This window comes from Leopardus geoffroyi, chromosome B4 (assembly GCF_018350155.1).
Source record: "Leopardus geoffroyi isolate Oge1 chromosome B4, O.geoffroyi_Oge1_pat1.0, whole genome shotgun sequence".
NCBI classification, from domain to species: Eukaryota; Metazoa; Chordata; class Mammalia; order Carnivora; family Felidae; genus Leopardus; species Leopardus geoffroyi.
This window is the reverse complement of record NC_059341.1, coordinates 35,517,075-35,539,366: the sequence shown is the minus strand read 5'-3', so window position 1 is coordinate 35,539,366 and position 22,292 is coordinate 35,517,075. Positions and strand designations below refer to the sequence as shown.

At 39.7% G+C, this 22,292-nt stretch overlaps 1 protein-coding gene and 1 long non-coding RNA gene across 51 annotated transcripts in view; both read left to right on the top strand.

Moving 5' to 3' along the window:
- The window catches only part of CACNA1C (calcium voltage-gated channel subunit alpha1 C), a 757,779-nt gene that overhangs the window by 174,904 nt on the left and 560,583 nt on the right, over positions 1 to 22,292 (top strand). The window lies entirely within an intron of this gene.
- LOC123591283 lies at positions 5,434 to 20,506 on the top strand. Its single transcript, XR_006709203.1, has 3 exons — positions 5,434 to 5,641; positions 19,247 to 19,252; positions 20,495 to 20,506. It is a non-coding gene; the product is annotated as an uncharacterized LOC123591283 (long non-coding RNA).

Here is a 22,292-nt window from a genome sequence, read left to right as displayed (position 1 = left end):
ACATTTGACTATAAATTTATAATCACTGGTATTAGTGGTATTTAAAGAAAATAGCTATGGTAGGCAAGGTTAGCTGGTTCATCCAAACAAAGATTACCAGAGCCCTACTCTGTTGCTTGAGGTCAGCACTGTGTGGGCACATAAGAGGTGTAAGCGTCCCTACCGAAGCATTGAGAATGCAGAGTTAGGTAAGACATATGGAAACATCAGGCACTAATCTGTAAGATTCTGATATGATTCTGATGTTCTGATTAGTAGAAGGCCAAAAAGGAAGTGATTAGTGTGAACTGGAGTGGTAGAAAAGGTTTTGCTGGAGGCAGGGCTTGAGTGAAACCTGGAAGGTGGTGGAGGAATTGGCTAGGCCAGTGGTAGCAGTGAAGGAATTCCAGGTAAGAAAAACAGGAGATACAATTCCATGCAACAAGTACAATTTTGACATATAAACATGGATTTCTCAAAGTTCAGTCTAAGAACATTTTTGGGGTGATCTGCATTCATTCATCAACAAATACTTACTGAGCACCTACTGTATATAAGACACAACAAGAGTTAAGACACACAGTTCCTGCCTCATGGGATATCGTTCTATCTAAGGGAGACAGGTACCTACTCAGCATCTAATTAAATAACTAATTTTTTAATTATAATTGGCCTCTAAAATATTTATGTTTATGTTTGGGTGTGACTATATTTGCTTTAAAATAATATTTACCTAAGCTACTGAAAAAACAAAGCCTGAACTAACGGTCACCTCATTGCTTTGAAGAGAGGGCTATATTGTAAAGATGATGTTTCTCTTCAGTTGTGATTAAAAAGATGTTTTAGGGTAGATTGTAGAATTTTTGTACCGTTCAGGTGGCTCCTCGATCAGAAAACTTGAGACTTGCTGAATTAGAGGGATGCAGAGTGAAGGGGAAATCTAAATTTCCTTGGGGGAATAGACCGTGATTGCTTGAACTAAATCCTAAGGTACAAGGAGAGGATTCCAGAAGGAAAAGAAAACATACCCCAGGGGAAGAAACGGAGCCACAGCAGAGGCAGGAGGGCCACACTATGAGATTGTTCAACAGGAAACTCAATTAGCATGCAAAAAAGTATCTGCATTTAAGGGGTGTTTTCACTGTGGGAAGGTACTGAGCCTCTGTATGCCACCTGCTGTCATTCCTTACATATCAGGACGATTTGAAATTCTGTGTTGGCAAAGTCATTTTTTTCTCCCAGTAGCCAGCCATTTCTAGTAAAGCTTGTGGATTTTTTTGTACAAAAAAAATGTTATATTCATTTTACCCTTTTGGAGTCAGGAGGGTTTCCTGCCTGAATAATTGTTTTTCTTTTCTTTTTCTTCAATGTAGTATTCTTAGGTCTGGCCTTTTGGAACTGAATAATAAAATTCTTTGTTTACTCTGTGGGTCTTTGCTTATGTTAGAGCTGTTTTATCTCAAACATTTGTAATTCTGTATGTTGAAATCAGCCTTTCTTAAACTTGTGAATTTTTAAGATTTGAAATCTACTCTTGGTTGTATTTACAGCAACAATGCAATTCTTGTCATAGGTTTCTTCATTTGTTTTGCTTGTTCATTTATTTTTCATCCTTCACTCGTTCAGCAAGCATTTCTCAGTGTCTCTTATACACCAAGCCTGGGCAAGGGACATTCAATTATAGAAAACGTTGTGGGGAAAACACTAGATTAATCTCTGTTATGGTAAATGTAAAGTGTTGCCAAGTGTGGGGTTTGGTGGAAGGTGTGGATTTTCCTGGCATTTGTCTTTCTTGCCTGAATTCTGATCGTCAGTTGGATCCTGGCATTTTGAGTGTCGAATATATGTTTCCCTGCAACATAGAGGAAGGTGCTGACTGACCTGCTCTAGAAATACTAGCTGGGCTGTCTGCCCTTGGGCAAGTTGCTTAACCTTTCTGAGCCTCAGTTTCCATCTGTTGCTTAGCACTACTTAACTCACAGGCTTTCTGTGACGAACATTACCTCATTAGAGATAATGTGTCTAAAAGCTCTTTAAAAATTGTGCAGCATTATTCAAATGGAAAGTATTGCTATTTTTATTATCGAGTGCCTACTAATTCCACACCAGGAGTGGTGACAAAGGAGAGAGGGCGTTGTCACGGTGCTGGGTATCCTAGGCGTGTTTTGGATTGTGGGGGGCAGAGCAGTGCAAAGAAAGGCAGGAGTTTGGTTCCCGCCCTGGGGGACTTTAGGCTCAGATTTGGATGACAAGAACCAATTAGAGAATCATGGAAGAGTTAAGAGAAGGCAGAGAGGGCTTGAGGATCTCTCTGGGTCTTTCTGGCTCCAACAGTCTAATCATACTCAGGGAAGGTTTCACTGGGGAGTTGGCTCTCAACGTGGCTGTCATCAGCATCAGTCAGAATCACCTTCTTACTTATTAACATTCTCATCTTATTAACAATGATAATTGTTAATAAAAATCACTATTTATTGAGTGGCAGTGTGTAGTGATTTGGTTGGGGAGTCAGGATGCTCACATGAAAAAAGATAGTACATTCCCTGTTCTGGGGCCCAGATGAGGGAGATGCCAAGTGCTGCAGGAAACCAGAGGAGAAGGCAGCCCCAGGTTTGAGGTCAGTGGGAAAGGTGACTGAGCAGCAGTGGCTCCGGACCTAAAGGAAGAGCAGGATTTAGACAAAAGCAGAGCCATCTGAAAGGACATCCCATGTTTCTGTTTATCTGGAAGGATTTAATTATCTGTTTTCCCATCAAGCTTAAAGAGATTACTTTCTATTCTCAATACCTGATTTTGTTTACCTACTAGAAGGGGAGAGCATCTTAAAACCCAACTCATGCAGCCCCCTGCACCATTTCCTCTCTTCTTTATAGAAGGGGTTTTGTGCTGATGCATAGGGGCACTCGTACCCCAATGTTTATAGCAGCACTCTCAACAATAGCCAAATTATGGAAGGAGCCTAAATGTCCATCAACTGATGAATGGATAAAGAAATTGTGGTTTATATACACAATGGAATACTACTTGGCAATGAGAAAGAATGAAATATGGCCTTTTCTAGCAACGTGGATGGAACTGAAGAGTGTTATGCTAAGTGAAATAAGTCATACAGAGAAAGACAGATACCATATGTTTTCACTCTTATGTGGATCCTGAGAAACTTAGCAGAAGACCATGGGGGAGGGGAAGAAAAAAAAAGAGGTTAGAGTGGGAGAGAGCCAAAGCATAAGAGACTTTTAAAAACTGAGAATAAACTGAGGGTTGATAGGGGGTGGAAGGGAGGGGAAAGTGGGTGATGGGCATTGAGGAGGGCACCTGTTGGGATGAGCACTGGGTGTTGTATGGAAACCAATGTGACAATAAATTTCATATTAAAAAAAATTTTCATAAGGCGAAAAAAAATAGAAGGGGTTTTGCGGGATTTGCCAGTGATTTTTCCAGCATTCAAGCTAAATGCCTGAGGGCTAATGACACCCAGGGAGGGCTAATGACACCCAGGTAGGGCTAGGTGTGAGGGAAGGAGGACAGAGAGGGAGAAGGGCAGCCTGAGTCCTTCCAGTTGTGGGCAAATGAAAGAGAGGACAGACAAATCTCCCCTGAGAACGCTTCAGTCCCTTGAATGATCAAAGCAAATTAATTTCACTGAAAGGCATATCTCTGTTCCTTGCTCAGTTCTTATCCCTATCTTTATATCTATACAATCCAGGGCTTTAAGGACAAAGGGTGGCATCTAGAGAGATTAAAACAAGTCACTGATATAGGGTGGCAACCCCCAAAATGTTGAGATTCACTTGCTTAGTGTTTCAGAAGCTTCAAAGGAATTGAAGGTTTAAATTTCAAGCAATGGGGCCAACCAGAGAGAAAGGAAGGTAGGAACACAGTGCACTGCAGAGGTCGAAGGTGGAGGTAAATTCTGCTGTTTTAGCAGGGCCAGGCTTCCCAGACAGCACATTTCTGGATGACGTTAATACAATGGGAGGTTTACTGACAACTTCTTCAGGCAGTCTTGGGGAGTGAAATGCTAAATATGGGAAAGGCACACATTTGGCTTTGCTGGTATTGGGGCTTCACCGAAATTATCTACTACCAAGTACTTTCCAGGGACTTGTTGCCTCTTTATGACAAGTGTTAGATAATTTCCATTAACTCAGTCATTGATAGAAAAGGCAGAAAGGGTGGTGGTGGAGAGAGAAAAGATCAAATGAGGCTCAGGATTAACTGCATGAACAGGGGAGATGAAGGGAGAATGGAGAGAAAGCGTACATACATTTTAGGACAATAACATGTAAAAGGCAATGATGAAAATACTGTGACCAGGTTGGAAGGAGAGGAACTGTGAATTATAAAGTGAAAGGAGACTTCATTCTACTTTCCTGAACCTTTCTGGGGACTTCTTTTGGTAATTAAATAAGCAACAGGTTTTCCTCCCAGGTGAATCATTTTGGAAAATTCACCCTTTAACACTCGAGTTTCTATGTTCTTGATTCATAATCCTCGGATTACCACTGTGGGTTGTGAAGGGTCCATTGGAAAACAACACGCCATCAGTACACCTGGTACGAGTTAGCAGGGTGCTGGGGATGGGGCTAGATGCAATTTCCAGGGCTTCTTAAAAATTATTATTTGTACATTTGCACGTATATACACACACATACGTACTTATACCTTCCAGTCTTTCAACAATTTTTAAAGGAATTAGCATTATAAAGTCCTAAGGAAATCTCTGAAGGGACTTCACAATAGAGAAAAAGGAGGGAAAAAGCCCAAATATATCACTCCGCTGCAAACCAATCATCCACACAACCACAGAAATCTCTGATAAATTTCTTGTGAAATAAACTCCTTTCTGCCTGACAGTTCTCTTTGGAAGTGTTCTCTCTGCCTTTCATATTAAAATATTGCATTGAAAAGACCTGCTGTGGAGATATCGATCCCACTTATGGGCAAGGAGGCATCTGAACTTGTCTTCCAGCCACTGCTCAAAGATTCTACGTATTAACCTCTGCTGTTCACGCTTGTGTATTTAACCAAACTCTAAGGCCAGGCCAGGGCTCCTCATTTTTGAGAACACATTATGGTCCAGGGGTTCTGGGTCACATCTTTCATTTAGCTGCCATTTACCTTTAATCGTACTGATGATGATTACTATGATTACAATTCCAGGGCATGTATCATGTGCCAGGAACTTTACTCTTAATAACAACTCTGCAACTTTAGACTTTTCTTTTTCTTTTTTTTTTTTTTTAATTTTTTTTTAATGTTTATTTATTTTTGAGACAGAGAGAGACAGAGCATGAATGGGGCAGGGGCAGAGAGAGAGGGAGACACAGAATCGGAAGCAGGCTCCAGGCTCTGAGCCATCAGCCCAGAGCCTGACGCGGGGCTCGAACTGAGATCATGACCTGAGCCGAAGTCGGACGCTCAACCGACTGAGCCACCCAGGTGCCCCAACTTTAGACTTTTCAACTCTTGTTTGCAAGCAAGGAAGCAGGTTTGAAGGCAGAGTAACCTAGCTGTGGTCACACAACTAGGAAACAGGGGAGGTAGGATGTAACCCACATTCTGTGTTACTCTAAATGCTGTTCTTCCCAGTGTACTCAATGTTTGCAACCATGTCTGTGCCAGATATATTGTCAAAGGGGCCCGAGGAGGGGGAAGAGGGGTTTGTTGTCTGAGAACACAGGAGTGAGCAAGTGGTGGCTCCCTTTCCTGGGGCTGGAGGGTGTAGCCTGGGACTTATGCTTTCTCAGCCCTGTGTGCTACCAGAAGCCATCCTACCGCAGGCTGGCGGGTGTCTGTGGGAGTCATCACTTTGTGTCCTGTCTGGACCAACCCTGAAATCTGTTTTTTGGCTTCTGCAGTGGAGATTCCACACATAAGATTTGATTTTGCCCAGGCTCATCAGGGAAATGAGGTCTTGCATTTGGGAAGATGTGGTCTTGTAGGTCACCTGAGCAGCAGAGGAAATCTTGCAAGATGACATTGGGCTTATGTGGAATTAGCTTGGAAGCTGATGAGTTGGCTGGACCTGAGAACTCACAAAGGGCATTTGAATGTCTGAGGCTGAGGAAGAAAGGGCAGCTCTGACCCATCTTGGGATATTGTGCTTTGTTCTTGTGACCCTTTGGAAATGCTTGAATAAACGCACATGTTCAGATTCATGCCAGGCTGGTGTAAAGAATCAAGCTGAGCATGCATCCATTCTAGGCTCAAAGCCAAAAGAGAGACAGGCCTGAAAAAATATCTGGGGAATGTCATAGTTCCTTCTCCTGGACTTACTTAAAAAGCCCAGGACCCACTTAATATTTTGATTGCAAGAATTATCTCTGTTGATGGTGTTTTGCAAAGCAGGAATCTAGGAAGATCCTAGCTACAGGAATTCTTATAGTAGCAGAGCAGGCTACTGTCCTTTCTGGTTTTCAGCAGTATTTTAATTTCCTGATTATGTATTAACTGTCTACCATACCAGAAACTTTCTTGGATCAGGGCTGGCCTTGAGTAAGAGACGGTAGCCTGAAATGCAGCAGGAGAGATTTGTGTCAACGGAGGACAGCAGGTGGGACCATGACTTAGGAGAACCAATGCCCACTGTCAGAGGGCATGTGAGAGTCCAGGCTGGGACAAACCCCAGGCACGGCTGCTGGGGAAGCTGGGAGTCTGTGCCTGGGGTGCTGGCTGAAGGCGGATGTCGGCATAGTGGCTCAGGAATCTGGGTAGCAGGCAGAGTTTAAGGAACCAGTCTAGCTTTATGGGTTAAGAATGTAGAGTAGGCAGAAAGCAAAGATAAGGCTCCAGGTAATGACTTTTACTGATGGACTATCTGGCACAGAGACCATATAGTAGAAGTCAGAGATCCAGCAAGGAGAAAGGGTAACAGAGAGCCATGACATGGTGGTGGAGTCTGGGCAGCAAGTGTACCAGTCCCTAAGGGCTTTCTGCGAGAAGCTGGCATTCTGTAGCAGGTTTGGCTGGCTTGAGGCTTGCAGGCTGAGATAAATCAGAGTCAGAGCCATGTAAGAATGAAGTGGCAGAATAGGAAAGGTCTTGCTGGCCTTGGTCTCTAGAGGAACCACTGCATGGAAGAAGGAATGTGTCCATTAACTGATCAACAGAACACAAGAGAATAAGAGTGTCCCTCACCCCCAATTTCCCAGCACTTCCCAAGGAACAGATCAGAGGGACGACAAACCAAAGAGGAAGATGTCTGTTTACATCATGACCTTCTGCCCTCTGAATTTCAATAAGACTTTTAGGCTACAAAGCATCGTTGATGACAGCAATGCTTTCCCCCTCCTCTAGAAGGTTAGGTGGCTTTGAAATAGGTAAGGCTAATTTCATTCCCTCTCTGAGCTCCAATGGACAGGGTGTTTGGTGAAAAACATGTGGGCTATCATGCAATTAATACTTAATATACACTGGTGTTTTAAAGACAATGACACAGAATCAAAATTTAACACACAACTTTGAGTTTTCAGTTTTTTCCTGCTTCTCTCCTTCTCAAGGGTGAACTGTCTTTAACCCTCCTATTTTTTTTTTTTAATCTAATAGCAATACTTTCAAAGCACTTGGAGTACGCCTCCTGGGAAGATGACATGGGAACTACAGTGGTACCTCTGGCAGGTGCCAAGGGCCTGAGGCTGCTTGTATTTTTGTGTCCTGCATGCTTTCCTTTGCATTGGCTTTTATGTCTGTGTTCACTATTGGTCTGTCTTTGACAGTTATGGGGAGGTGTGAGTAAGTCCCAGAACTCACTGAGTTCCACTGAACTTGTATATTTTAGTCGCAAGAGACTCTACCAGTAGTATGGGATTCTGTGGGCACAGTTACACTCAACTGTGATACAGATCATTGGAGCTAAAAGAAAACCTGAAGATTATCTACTTGAGTTCCCTGGCTTTACAAAATAATGAAACTGAGGTTAAATTAGATTTTACTCAGGTCTAAAGAAAATTGAAGTCATTCGTAGCACAGCCAGTGTTCTTTGTATAGACCACTGGCTGACCAGTGGTAGCAAGAAAACGCATTTGGGATGGTAGGGCTGAGTGTCTGACTGAAGAACCATTTTTATAGTCTTAAAGCTGTGGTCATCATTCATCATGTATTTGCATAGGCTTGGAGTAGCAGAACCAAAAATAGTCTTTCCCTTTTCAGGAGCAACTCTGCATAAAAGACTCACTTCCTTTGGACTCTGTCCCTATCATATCCCTTTTAGTAGCCAGGCCGAGATATCTGGCCAGGAGTCTGGGTACATCCCAGCCAGAGAACAAGCACTTGTCATAGAATGAGTCGTGAAGCTGGGCGCAGAGCCAGGTTAGCAGAGAAATGGTTTTATATTGATGAAGAAGGGAGATTTATACCTTGTCTCGACCTCTGTCATTATGAAAGTGCTACAGAGAACTAGAGATGACACTAGGCCGCTCTGGCAGACACATTAAGCTTGTTTTCCTCCATCCCTAATACATAGGCCAGTGGACCCTCAGGAATCCATTCTCATATGTGGTGGATGAGCCAAAGATTGGGTAGAGGCCCATTTTGATAGCTTATTACCTGACGCTGTATCTTGAACCTGTGCTGCCCTAGGGATATAGCATGTCTTGGAGGGATCTGAACCAAGCAGTGATGTGGCAACCAACGGATCCCTTTCAGTCAGCATACCTGGACAGGTTTGAAACCCTCATGTTTCTGGTGCCTTGGCCCATCTGAGAAGTTTGGAACTCAGGCTGTCATTGTGAATCTTGGTAATGGTCAGTCAGCTGGAGGGTGACATCAGATGTGCAGTTCCCTGGTTAGCCACATCACCGCTGACCACATTATGGTGGATGTTGTTCATACAAAAGAAGTCACAGATTCCACTAATGACAGAAATGATTCACTCAACATCTATTCTCTTCATCTTTCATAGTAATAGCATCTTTAGCTAGGGACATGGCTGCCTGAAATAACGAACTACAGTTGGTTACTATGGATGCAATTGGCTGCATCTGTATGGTTAGTGAGGTTGTGTGATAAGTAGTAGCTAATGGGATGTCAGCAGAAGTGATGTGTACAGCTTCCAGGTTTTACCCTTAAAGGGAAAGCTGTGCCTGCCCGTCCCCCTTTCTTTCCTCTTGCTGGCATGAGTGCAGTCATGCTGATGAGCCACTTGGATCATGAGGACTGAAGCAGCACCCTAGACATGGTAGAGCAGCAAGCAGAAGGCGCCGGTGCCTCTGGCAACTGGTAGAGTTCCAGAAAAAACAGTTTGGGGCATCCAGCTGCCCATCATGGACAGCAGGGCACAGACTAGCAGAATGAAGAGTGAGGAGATAGCCTCATTTCTGATCTAACTCTAATAATAAATGTCAGTGTCCACTGAGTCAGTGGAGTGGTCGGTTCCCCTTTATTGCTTTGGTCTGTTGGTCCTAAAACAGCCTATTGTAACTTGTCTGAAGAACTGGCTCTTATTCTTGAGATGAAGGACAGCACTTCTTTTACAGGAGCATCCCCACTTACATAATTCTTTCTCCATTTTAGGATGGAAGTTCCTTTTTTTTATTGTGATAAAACATACATAAAAAATTTACTATTTTAACCATTTGAAAGTGTATATTCAGTGGCATTAAGTGCAGCAGTTACCACCATCCAACTCCAGGACTTTTTCATCTTTCCAAATTAAGGCTCAGTAACTAATAAACTAACTCCCCATTCCTCCCTTCCCCTTAGGCCCTGGCAACCACCACAGTCCTTCCTGTCTCTAATTTGTCTACTCTAGGTACCTCAGAAGTGGAATGTACAGTATTTGTCCTTCAGTGATTGAAGGCCACTTGTTTTTTTTTTTTCCATTTTATTGTGCTTCCTTTCATTGTGCTTCTCAGATACTGTGTTTTTGTTTGTTTGTTTTTATATACAAATTGAAGGTTTGTGGCAGCCCTGAACCCATAAGGTCTGTTTGCCCCATTTTTCTAGCAGCATTTTCTCATTCATGTCTCTGTGTCATATTTTGGCAATACTAACAATATTTCAGACTTTTCATTATTTTTATATTTGTCATGGTGATCTGTAATCATTTTTAAACTATTTTTTTATTATTGAAGTGTAATTTACATACAATGTTGTTATAGTTTCATGTATACAACACACTGATTTGACAATTCTGTGCATAACTCAGCGCTCCCCATAGTAAGTGTAATCACCACCTGTCCCAATACAATGTTATTATCATATTATTGACTGTATTCCCTGTACTGTTCTTTTTGTCTCTGTGAATTATTTATTTTATAAATGGAAGTTTGTACCTCTTAATCCCCTTTCTCTATTTCATTCTGCCTCTGCCCCCAGCAACCACCAGTTTGCTCTCTGTATTTAAGAGTCTCTTTGTTTTTTTGTTTGTTCACTTGCTTTGATTTTTAGATTCCACATATAAGTTAAATCATATGGTATTTGTCTTTTCTGTCTGACTTATTTCACTTAGCATAACACCTGCTAGATTTATCCGTGTTGTCACAAATGGCAAGATTTCATTCCTTTTTATGGCTAAGTAATATTCCAAATGTATATATACCACATTTTCTTTATCCATTCATCTATCAGTGGACACTTCAGTTGCTTCCATATCTTGGCTATTGTAAATAATGTACCAGTAAACATAGAAGTGTATGTACCTTTTCAAATTAGTGTTTTCATTTTCTTTGGGTAAATAGTAATGTAATTACTGGATCACATGGTAATTCTATTTTTAATTTTTTTGAGGAAACTCCAAACTGTTTTCCATAGAGATTGTGTCAATTTATATTCCCACCAACAGTGCACAAGGGTTCCCTTTCTCCACATCCTCGCCAACACTTGTTATTTCTTATCTTTTTGATACGAGCCATTCTGGACTGGTGTGATGTGATATCTTACTGTGGTTTTGATTTGCATTTCCCTGATTATGAGTGATGTTGAACATCTTTTAATGTGTCTGTTGGCCACTGTATGCCTTCCTTGGAAAAATGTCTATTCACATGGTCCTCTGCCCATTTTTAGTTGGATTATTTTTTGGTGTTGAGTTGTAGAAGTTCCTTAATATTTTGGGTATTAACCATTTATCATATATATCACTTGCAAATATCTTTTCCCAGTCATTAATTTGCCTTTTTGTTTTGTTGATAGTTTTCTTTATTTTTATTTTGGTATGGTCCCAATAGTTTATTTTTGCTTTTGTTTTCTTTGCCTGAGAAGGTGCATCCATGAATATGTTGCTAAGACCAATGTCCAAGAAACTATTGCCTAAGTTTTCTTTCAGGAATTTTATGGTTTCAAGTTTCACATTTAGGTCTTTAATCCATTTTGAGTTTATTTTTTGTGTATGGTTTAAGAAAGTGGTCCAGTTTCATTCTTTGTCTTTTAAGTTTTTATTTAAATTTTAATTAATTAAAATACAGTGTAATATTAGTTTCAGGTGTACAATATAGTGATTCAGCCTGTCTGTATAGCACCCGGTACAGCAGTCATCACAACAACTGCGCTCCTTAATCCCCATCACCTACTGAACCCATCCCCCTACTCACTTTCCCTCTGGTAACCATCAGTTTTTTTCTCTGTAGTTAAGAGTGTTTCTTGGTTTGCCCCTCACTGTCTTTTTCCCTTTGCTTATTTGTTTTGTTTCTTTAATTCTACATATATGTGAAATCATATGGTATTTGTCTTTCTGTGACTGACTTATTTCACTTAGCATAATACTAGAGTTCCATCCATGTCATTGCAAATGGCAAGATTTTGTTCTATTTTTTTTTTTTATGTTTGTTTGTTTTTGAGAGAGAGAGAGAGTGAGCAGGGGAGGGGCACAGAGAGAGGAGGACAGAGGATCCAAAGCAGGCTCTACACTGACAGAGGAGAGCCCAACACGGGGCTCAAACTCACGAGCCATGACATCATGACCTGAGCCTAAGTCAGATGCTTAACTGATTGAACCACCCAGGTGTCCCAAGATTTCTTTCTTTTTTATGGTTGAATAATATTCCATTGTGTATATAACCCATATGTTCTTTTTTTTTTAATTTTTTCAATATATGAAATTTATTGTCAAATTGGTTTCCATACAACACCCAGTGCTCATCCCAAAAGGTGCCCTCCTCAATACCCATCACCCACCCTCCCCTCCCTTCCACCCCCCATCAACCCTCAGTTTGTTCTCAGTTTTTAAGAGTCTCTTATGCTTTGGCTCTCTCCCACTCTAACCTCTTTTTTTTTTTTTTCCTTCCCCTCCTCCATGGATTTCTGTTAAGTTTCTCAGGATCCACATAAGAGTGAAAACATATGGTATCTGTCTTTCTCTGTATGGCTTATTTCACTTAGCATCACACTCTCCAGTTCCACCCACGTTGCTACAAAGGGCCATATTTCGTTCTTTCTCATTGCCATGTAGTACTCCATTGTGTATATAAACCATAATTTCTTTATCCATTCATCAGTTGATGGATACTTGGGCTGTTTCCATAATTTGGATATTATAGACAATGCTGCTATAAACATGGTGCATGTATCCTTTTGAATTCGTATTTTGGTATTCTTTGGGTAAATACCCAGTAGTATGATTGCTAGATAGTAGGGTAGTTCTATTTTTAACTTTTTGAAGAATCCATACTGTTTTCCAGAATGGCTGCACCAGTTTGCATTCTCACCAACAGTGCAAGAGGGTTCCCCTTTTTTCATCTCCTTGCCAACATCTGTTGTTTCCTGTGTTGTTAATTTTAGACATTCTGACAGGTGTGAGGTGATATCTCATTGTAGTTTTGATTTGCATTTCCCTGATGATAAAGTAATGTTGAGCATCTTTTTGGTCATCTGTGTCTTCTTTGGAGAAATATCTATTCATATCTTCTCACTTTTAATTGGATTTTTTTTGTTTTTTGGGTATTGGGTTTTATAAGTTCTTTATATTTTGGATACTAACCCTTTATTAGATATACCATTTGCACATATCTTCTTCCATTCTGTAGGTTGCCTTTTAGTTTTGTTGATTGTTTCCTTGGCTGTGGAGAAGCTTTTTATTTTGATGTAAGCAAGATGTTTCCCTTGCCTCAGGAGACCTATCTAGAAAAAAGTTGCTGTGGCTGGTGTCAGAGAAGTTATTGCCTGTGCTCTCTTCTAGAATTTTTATGGTTTCAGTTCTCCCATTTAGGTTTTTAATCCATTTTGAATTTATTTTTGTATATAGTGGAAGAGAATGTTTCAGTTTCATTCTTTCGCATGTTGCTGTCCAGTTTTCTCAACATCATTTGTTAAAGAGACTGTCTTTTTCACATTGGATATCCTTTCCTGCTTTGTCAAAGATTAATTGACCATATAGTTGTGGGTTCATTTCTAAGTTTTCTATTCTGTTCTATTGATCTATGTGTCTATTTTTATGTCAGTAGTATACTGTTTTGATCACTATAGTTTTGTAATATAACCTGAAGTCTGGAATTGTGATGCTTTCAGCGTTTTCTTTTTCAAGAAAGAAAATGGCCTTTTTCAAGGCCATTTGGGTCTTTTGTGGTTCCATATAAATTTTAGGATTGTTTGTTCTAGTTCTGTGAAAATGCTGTTGGTATTTTGATAGGGATTTCATGAAATGTGTAGATTGCTTTAGGTGATATAGATATTTTAACAATATTCTTCCAATCCATGAGCATGGGATATCTTTCCCTCTTTGTGTCTTCTTCAGTTTCTTTTATCATTATTTTATAGTTTTCAGAGTATAGGTCTTCCATCTCTTTGGTTAGGTTAATTTCTAAGTATCTTATGGTTTTTGGTACAATTGTAAATGAGATTGATTCCTTAATTTCTCTTTCTGCTACCTTATTATTGGTGTGTAGAAATAAAACATATTTCTGTACATTGATTTTGTATCCTGCAACTTTACTGAATTAGTTGATCAGTTCTAGCAGTTTTTTGGTGATGTCTTTGGGTTTTCTATATATAGTATTATGTCATCTGCAAATAGTGGAAGTTTTACTTCTTCCTTGCCAATTTGGATGCCTTTATTTCTTTTTGTTTTCTGACTGCCATGGCTAGGACTTCCAGTACTCTGTTAAATTAAGTGGTGAGAATGTACATCTCTGTCTTGTTCCTGACCATGGAAGAAAAGCTCTCAGTTTTTCCCCATTGAGGATATTATCTGTTTTTTCTATATGGCCTTTATCATGTTGAGGTGTGTTCTCTCTAAACCTACTTTGTTGAGGGTTTTTATCATGAATGGATGTTGTACTTTGTCAGATGCCTTTTCTGCACCTATTGAAATGACCATATGGTTCTTATCTTTTCTTTTATTAATGTGATATAGCACATTGATTGATTTGCAAGTATTGATCCACCCTTTCAACCCAGGAATAAATCCCACTTGATTGTGGTGAATGATTTTTTTAAATGTATTGTTGGATTCGGTTTGCTAGTATTTTATTGAGGATTTGCATCTGTGTTCATCAGGGATATTGGCATATAGTTCTCTTCTTTAGTGGTGTCTTTATCTGGTTTTACTATAAGGTAATGCTGGCCTCATAGTATGAATTTGCAAGTTTTTCTTCCTTTTCTGTTTTTTTCAAATAGTTTGAGAATAAGTATTAACTCTTCTTTAAATATTTGGTAGAATTTGCCTATGAAACCATCTGGTCCAGGACATTTGTGTGTTGGGAGTTTTCTGATTACTGATTCAATTTCTTTGCTGGTTATGGGTCTGTTCAAGTTTTCTGTTTCTTCCTGTTTCAATTTTAGCAGTTTATATGTTTCTAGGGATTTATCCACTTCCTCCATTTTGTCCAATTTGTTGGCATACAGTTTTTCATAATATTCTCTTGTAATTGTTTGTATTTCTGTGGTATTGGTTGTTACTTCTCTTTTCTCCTTTGTGATTTTATTTGTTTGCATTCTTTCTCTTTTCTTTTTGATAAGTCTGGTCCATTTTTAATCTTTTGTCCAGTTTTCTCTGCACAACTTATTAGAAGTACTGTCTTTTCCCCATTGTATATTCTTGCCTCCTTTGTCATAGATGAATTGATCATACATGTATGGATTTATTTCATGGCTTTCTGTCCTGTTCCATTGATATATGTGTCTATTTTGGTGCCAGTGCCATACTATTTCATTACTGTAGCTTTGTAGTATATTTGACACTTGGGATTTTGATACCTCCAGCTCTTTCTCAAGGATTGCTTTGGCTATTCGAGGTTTTATGTGGTTCCATACAGATTAGGATTATTTGTTATAGTTCTAGTGAAAAATGCTATTGGTATTTAAAGCATTTATTTTTATTATGGAGAGAGAGAGAGAAAGAGAGAGAGCGAGTGAGCAGGGGAGGGGCAGAGAGAGAGAAGAGAGAGAATCCCAAGCAGGCTCCATGCTTAGTGTGGAGCTTGACATGGGGCTCAATCCCATGACTCCAGGATCATGACCTGAGCTGAAATCAAGAGTCAGACGCTCCACTGACTAAGCCAACCAGGTGCCCCACTATTGGTATTTTGAAGGAATTGCATTCAGTATGGATATTTTAACAATATTAATTCTTCAAGTCCATGAGCATGGTATATCTTTTGATTTGTTTGTGTTAATATTTTTTAATATTGTTGTGTTTATGTTTTTTAATTTGTTTGTGTTATTTGTTTGTTTGTTTAATTTCATCAGTGTTTTATAGTTTTTAGAGTATTGCTCTTTCATCTCCCTGGTTAAATTTATTACTAGATAATTAATTCTTTTTGGTGCAATTGTGAATGGGATTGTTTTCTTAACTTCTCTTTCTGTGACTTTGTTAGTGTATAGAAATGCAGCAGATTTCTATATATTAATTTTGTATCTTGCAATTCTACTGAATTCATTTATCAGTTCTAATAGTTTTTTGGTGGAGTCTTTAGGATTTTCTATATGTAGTATCCTATCTGCAAATAGTGACAACTTTACGTCTTCCTTACCAGTTTTGATGTTTTTATTTCTTTTTCTTGTCTGATTGTTGCAGCTAGGACTTTCAATACTATGTTGAATAAAAGTGGTGATAGTGGACATCCTTGTCTTGTTCCTAATTTTAGAGGAAGAAATTTCCATTTTTCACCACTGGTATGATGTTAGCTGTGGGGTTTTCATATGTGACCTTTATTATGTTGAGTACGTTCCCTCTAAACCCATTTTGCTGACAGTTTTTATCATGAATGGATGTTGTATTTTGTCAAATGCTTTTCCTGCTTCTATTAAGATAATCATATGGCGGGGGGCGCCTGGGTGGCTCAGTCAATTGAACGTGAGACTCTTGATTTTGTCTCAGATCATGATCTCATGGTTCGTGGGTTCAAGCCCCACATTGGACTTTGCACTAACAACACTCAGAACCTGGTTGGGGTTCTTGCTCTTCTTCTCTGCCCCTCCTCTGCTTTCTCTTGTGTATGCTCTTTCAATCTCTCTCTCTCTCTGTCAAAATAAATAAATAAACTTTAAAAAAGATAATCATATAGTTCTTATCCTTCCTCTTGTTAATGTGATGTATCACATTGATTGGTTTATGAATATTGAGCCACCCTTGCATCCCTGGAATGAATCCCACTTGATCATGGTGAATGATCCTTTTAATCTATTATTGAATTCTGTTGGCTAATATTTTGTTGAGGATTTTTACATCTATTTCATCAGAGATATTGGCCTGTAGTATTCTGTTTTTGTAGTGTATGGTTTTGGTATCAGGGTAATCCTTGCCTTGTTGAATGAAACTGAAAATTTTTCTTCCTTTTGTATTGTTTTGAAATAGCTTGAGAAATATAGATATTAACTCTTTAATACCTGTTTGATAGAATTCACCAGATGGTAAAACCATCTGGTCCTGGGCTTTTGGTTGTTGAGAGTTTTTTGATTACAAGCTCAATTTTGTTACTAGTAATCACTCCCTACAAATTTTCTATTTTATCCTGATTCAGTTTTAGAAGATCGGTGTTTCTGGGAATTTATACATTTTTTCTAGGTTGTCTGATTTGTTGGCATACCATTTTTATAGTATTCTCTTATAATTCTTTGTATTTCTGTGGTATCAGTTGTTATTTCTCCTCCTCCATTTCTGAACTTATTTATTTGAGTCCTCTCTCTTTTTTTTATTTATAAGCCTGGCCAAAAGTTTATCAGTTTTATTTATCTTTTCAAATAACTAGATCCAGTTTCACTGGTCTTTTCTATTTTTTTAGTCTATTTCATTTATTTCTGCTCTAATATTTAATATTTCCTTTTTTCAACTAGCTTTGAGCTGTGTTATTCTTTTTTTAGTTCCTTTAAGGTGTAAGGTTAAGTTATTTATTTGAGGGTTTTTTTGTTTTTTTGTTTTTTTGTTTTTTTGTTTCTTGAGGTAAGTCTGTATCACTGTAAACTTCCCTCTTAGAACTGCTTTTGCTGTGTCCCAAAGATCTTGGACCATTGTGTTTTCATTTTCATTTATCTTCATGTTTTTTAAGTTTATTTCCTCTTTGATTTCTTCATTCACCCACTGGTTGTTTAATAGCATGTTGTTTAGGGATGCCTGGGTTGCTCAGTTGGTTGGCTCGGTTGACTTTTGATTTCTGCTCAGGTCATGATCTCATGGTTTGTGAGTTTGAGCTCCACATCCAGCTCTGTGCTGACAGTGTGGAGCCTGCTTGGTATTCTCTCTCCCCTCTCCCTCAAAATAAATAAATAAACTTTAATAGCATGTTGTTTAGCTTCTATGGGTTTGTATTTTTCCAGTTTTTTTTTCCTTGTAACTAATTTCTAGTTGTATACCATTACGTTAAGAAAAGATGCTTGATATGATTTTAATCTTCTTAAATTTATTCGGACTTGTTTTGTGGCCTAATGTGTGATATATATTGGAGAAAGTTCCACATGCACTTGAAAATAATGTGTATTCTGCTGTATGTTCTGTATATACGTGTTAAGTCCATCTAGTCTAATGTGTTATTCAAAACCACTGTTTATTTGTTGATTTTCTGTCTGGATGATCTGTCCATTGATGTAAGTAAGGCATTAAAGTCTACTACTATTATTGTATTACTGCCAATTTCTCTCATTATGTCTGGTGATATTTCCTTCATATATTTAGGTGCTTCTATGTTGGGTGCATAGATATTTACAATTGTTTTGCCCTCTTGTTGGGTTGATTCCTTTATCATTATACAGTGCCCTTCTTTGTCTCTGATTACAGTCTTTGCTTTAAACTTCATTTTGTCTGATATAAGTATTGTTACTTTGGCTGTTTTTTGGTTGCTTTGTTTTTTGTTTGTTGTTTTTTGTTTGTCTGTTTATTTGTTTTGGGGGAATCCACTTTTTACTAAGGTGGGAAAGAGGTGGGTAAATTTCTTGCTAGGAAGGAGCCAGGTACTGTGTTCATTGGGAATTTAGAGACTCCAAACTATAATTGTGCTTTTTTGTCCAGTGTAGGATGTGGTAGCCCTTGCTAAAATGTCTTCTGTTATTGCACCTTTTAATTTTTCTTACTGGGAAATGAATGGTGTCTGCCTTCTTCACTTGGAGGCACAGAGGCATGGATCATGAATAAGGTAGTTGGAATGTAGTTGGCAAAATATTAAATACCAATTATCTCAGAAAAGCTAAATAATCACAGAATCCCTACAAGCTCTACCACTTTAATTGTGCTTTCAGCTATTCTTGGACATTTCTTTTTCCCTTGCCTCCCTCCACTCCGCTTTCTGTTTCCCAAAATACTGGGCAGAAGTTCTTTTAAATTCAAGAAAAAAGTTAGACTTTACCTTTCTCCCCAGTGACACTCTTGAAATCTCCTCTTTGACCAGGGAGATTTCCAATGTAAAGCTCAACAATAGGATTTTTTTTTTCCTTTAGGCTCTCCATTTAAATATCTTGGGTTCTTCCTGACAAAGGGAGGCTTAGTCATCTCCCAGCAGTGATGGGTCCTACTTAAAAAACAAACAACTTAGAAATTCTGCATCCCACTCCAGCCATGTGCTGCTGAGACTGGCCAGGACATAAGAGAAGGACAATACACTTGGAAAGGCAATTCTGAGACTTGGGATTATCTTGGCAGTGAGACAGAAGGTAAGCGATCAGAAAACAAAATCTACCAGGTTGTAGAAAGAACGCTACCTCAAATGTATAGAGCTACTTTCTTCCTGTGAATCCTAGAGTCTTCTTGCTCCCTGCCCCACTCATGGGGGTCATTGCTGTGTCCAGCATCCTGGTGCCCACTTAACACAGAGGGACATTGAGGTATTAGAAGAAGGGGGTCTTCTCACTCAGGCCAGTGGGACCAGTGGAGGATGCAGGATTAGGACTCAGGTCTCCTAGCTGGGAGTCCTGTGTATGACTGTGGAGTCTAAAATCTTTCTTTCTTTCTTTCTTTCTTTCTTTCTTTCTTTCTTTCTTTCTTTCTTTCTTTTTCTTTCTTTCTTTCTTTCTTTTTTTAAGTTTATTTATTTATTGTTGACACAGACAGGGACAATGCGAGCAGGGGAGAAACAGAAAGAGAGGGAGAGAGAGAATCCCAAGCAGGCTCTGCACTGTCAGCGCAGAGCCTGACGCAGGGCTCAAACTCACGAAACTGTGAGATCATGACCTGAGCTGAAACCAAGAGCTGGATGCTTAACTGACCGAGCCATCCAGGCACCCCGAGTCTAAAATGTTTCTAACTATACCTCCAACACTTTGGAATTTGCCATGGAGGGAATCCAAGGCTCCAGGGCATAAGTCACTGAGGGTTTACCAAGCAATTTTACACTGTGAAGAAACTGAAGCCCAGAAGAACTTCTTTTCTGATGACTCCTACACAGGCTGCCTCCTTCCTTCTCTCAATTCCAAAGGCACAGAATGTCTGATCAGAGAGTTTAGCATACTGCATTGTACTGTTTTCTCACAGTTTCACATATCAACCTTGTCTTGCCAATGAGACAGAAGCTCCCTGCAGGATAGATGGTAGGTGGGGGCTTTGTGATTGCTATATTGATGTTGACAAAGCTCCCCAAGTGGGATGTTCCCAGGGCTTCTTTCCTGAGGTGGCTCTGTGTTCTTAAAGAGGCTCATCCCACCTTCCTGGGGTAGAGGTGCAGTCTCCCTCCATTTACTGAGTTATCAGGAGATGAAATATTTTTTTACTTGGTGAATCCCATGGCATTCTGGGAAGACTCTTCTAATGCAAACATAATTCTCTTTGCTTGTAATTACACAGGTATACACACACACATACACAGAGTCATACCCCTGATGTGTAAGGGGCCTTGTTTTGCCTGGAGAACACAGAGCATGAAGATACATTTTCCATGATGGCTGTTCCCATAGTGTGGGCTTGATTTGCCTGTAGACAGCAGGAGTTGGAGTGTTCGTTTTCTTCAGTACTAATGTAGGACACCTGCCCTCCACAGGTGAAGAGAATGTAGCCTTGAGAGCCTAACAGCCCTATGAGCTTTGTAACTTAGACAGTGTTTTTATCTCACTTGGGCTTTGAATTCCTCATCTGAAAAAAATAGGATTACCCTAAAAGGATCTTTAAAGATGTTTTCAGAATTCTATACTAAATGAATTTGTTAAGTTTATTTATTTTTGAGAGAGAGAAAGAGTGCACACATGCAGGGCACCTGGGTGGTTCACTTGCTTGAGCATCCAGCTTTGGCTCAGGTCATGATCTCACAGTTGTGAGTTTGAGCCCTGCGTCAGGCTCTGTGCTGACAGCTTGGAGCCTAGAGCCTGCTTTGGATTCTGTCTTCCTTTCTCTCTGCCCCTCCCCCTGCTCGTGCTCTGTCTCTCTCTTTTTCTCTCAAAAATAAATAAACATTAAAAAAAACCCTGCACACCTACAAGCGGGGGAGGGGCAGAGAGAGAGAGGGAGAGAGAGAACATCCCAAGCAGACTCCACACTGTCAGCACAGAGCCTGGTGTGGGGCTCGATCCTACAAACTGAGATCATGATCTGAGCTGAAATCAGGCGTCTGATGCTCCACTGACTGAGCCATCCAGGCACCCTACTAACTGAATTTTAATTGCCATTTTCTCACCATTCTTTGGCCTTCTTAGAACTGACTAGAATAGTTGGATTAAAAAAAATTATTTATTGTTTAATTTACATCCAAATTATCATATGGTGCAATAATGATTTCAGGAGTAGATTCCTTAATGTCCCTTATCCATTTAGACCATCCCCCCCCCACAACCCCTCCAGCAACCCTCTGTTTGTTCTCCATATTTAAGAGTCTCTTATGTTTTGTCCCCCTCCCTGTTTTTCTATTATTTTTGCTTCCCTTCCCTTATGTTCATCTGTTCTGTGTCTTAAAGTGCTCATATGAGTGAAGTCATATGATATTTGTCTTTCTCTGACTAATTTCACTTAGCATAATACCCTCCAGTTCCATCATGTAGTTGCAAATGGTAAGATTTCATCCTTTTTGATTGCTGATTAATACTCCATTGTATATATACCACATCTTCTTTATCCATTCATCCATTGATATACATTTGGGCTCTTTCCATACTTTGGCTATTGTCAATAGCGCTGCTACAAACATTAGGGTGCATGTGTCCCTTCAAAACAACCTATATCCCTTGGATAAATACCTAGTAGTGCAATTGCTGGGTTGTAGGGTAGTTATATTTTTAATTTTTTGAGGAACCTTCATACTGTTTTCCAGAGTGGCTGCACCAGTTTACATTCCCACCAGCAGTGCAAAAGAGATCCTCTTTTTCTGCATCCTCACCAACATCTGTTGTTGCCAGAGTTGTTAATGTTAGCCATTCTGACAGGTGTGAGGTAGTATCTCATTGTGGTTTTGATTTGTATTTCCCTGATGATGAGTGATGTTGAGCATTTTTTTTCATGTGTCTGTTCACCTTCTGGATGTCTTCTCTGGAGAAGTGTTGGAATAGCTGGATTTTTAGGGAATTTCTGACCTCAGTCCATTTTACTCATTGCTTGTAGAGATTCATGTCTCTTGGGGCAATGTCTGACTTAAAAGTGCTACAAGAATATATTGGTGGGGTGCTTGGGTGACTCAGTCAGTTAAGTGTCTGACTTCGGCTCAGATCATGATCTTGCAGTTCATGAGTTTGAGCTCCGTGTCAGGCTCTGTGCTAACAGCTCAGAGCCTAGCGCCTGTTTTGGATTCTGTGTCTCGCTCTCTCTCTGCCCCTCTCCCCCCACTCTCAAAAATAAATAAACATTAAAAGTAACCTTTAAAAAAAGGATATATTGGATTGCTGAGGGTGGCTCAATCTGTTGAGCGTCTGGCTCTTGGTTTTGGCTCAGGTCTGATCCCAGAGTTGTGGTATCAAGCCCCATTCCAGCTCTGCACTGAGTGTGGAGCCTGCTTAAGAGTCTCTCTCCCTCTGCTCCTCCCTGCTCACACACTCTTTCT